The sequence below is a fragment of the Hesperophylax consimilis genome, unplaced genomic scaffold, assembly GCF_061612785.1.
Source record: "Hesperophylax consimilis isolate HC1 unplaced genomic scaffold, BYU_Hcon_1.0 scaffold_152, whole genome shotgun sequence".
Taxonomy (NCBI): domain Eukaryota; kingdom Metazoa; phylum Arthropoda; class Insecta; order Trichoptera; family Limnephilidae; genus Hesperophylax; species Hesperophylax consimilis.
Genome location: NW_028301371.1, coordinates 49,326 through 50,201, shown reverse-complemented (window position 1 = coordinate 50,201; position 876 = coordinate 49,326). Strand labels below are relative to the sequence as shown.

The 876-nt window shown below is 46.0% G+C and overlaps 1 non-coding gene across 1 annotated transcript in view; it reads left to right on the top strand.

Annotated features, from left to right (window-relative positions):
* LOC149408626 (large subunit ribosomal RNA) overlaps positions 1–62 on the top strand; it is a 4,063-nt gene extending 4,001 nt beyond the window's left edge. Inside the window, exon 1 of the ribosomal RNA XR_016305465.1 lies at positions 1–62. This exon is cut by the window's left edge and continues 4,001 nt beyond it. This is a non-coding gene — a ribosomal RNA (large subunit ribosomal RNA).
* The last annotated feature ends 814 nt before the right edge of the window (positions 63–876 follow it).

Below are 876 nucleotides of genomic sequence, written 5' to 3'. Positions count from 1 at the left end.
GCCCGGTAGAGCAGCGTCATGCTGCGATCCGTTGAGACTCAGCCCTACGCCAAGAGATTCGTCCGATCGTCTCCACGGAGCGTCGGGCCCCCCCATGCTGCTGCTGTTTGCGGCCTAGCGCGAGCGAGCGTGTCGTACAAGCGTACGGACGACGGAGCGTGTCACGTGTGAAACGTGACGCGCCCCCGTCCTCTACGCTTGTGCGCGCGTTCGTTCGCGCTTTTTTTTTTGCAATTTTTTTTTTTTCAAAGTCCCCGGCACTCGTGACGGTTTTAGCGTGTTTGAGAGTTTTCACGAACGGAAAAGAAAAAAAAAGTTAACATTGAAATGTTACATACATACATACATACATACATACGTACGTACGTACATTCTTTTCACAACACCCACCGAGGGACACTCGAATGGAGTGTGCCTCGGGGGCTTTTTTTATGCGATTTTTTTTTTTAAAGCGGATTAGCGGCGGTAGTAACTGTGACTCTCTCTAGGTGGCCGAACGCCTCGTCCTCCGATTGTGAAGTTATCGCGCGGATTTACCACATTCCCATATGTCCCTTTTTTAAAATTTAGAAATTAGAAAAAAAAGTTAACATTGAAATGTTACATACATACAATTTGCTCCAAAACGTTTTTTTACTTTTAATTTTGACTTTTCTTCAATTGTCTTGACATTTTTCAGTGTAAATGGCGTCTGTTCCGGTTTCGTCGGAGGATTCCGATGGCTCCACCAGGAATCCTGGAGATCCTTTGGGGGACCGTGAAAAAAACCTTATGAAAAAGATTCATGAACTAATTTCCTCCACATCGCCTACTGCTTGACCCTCTAAAAAAGGAAGTCCCACAGGGAACAATTGACCATTGACTCGGACAGTGAAG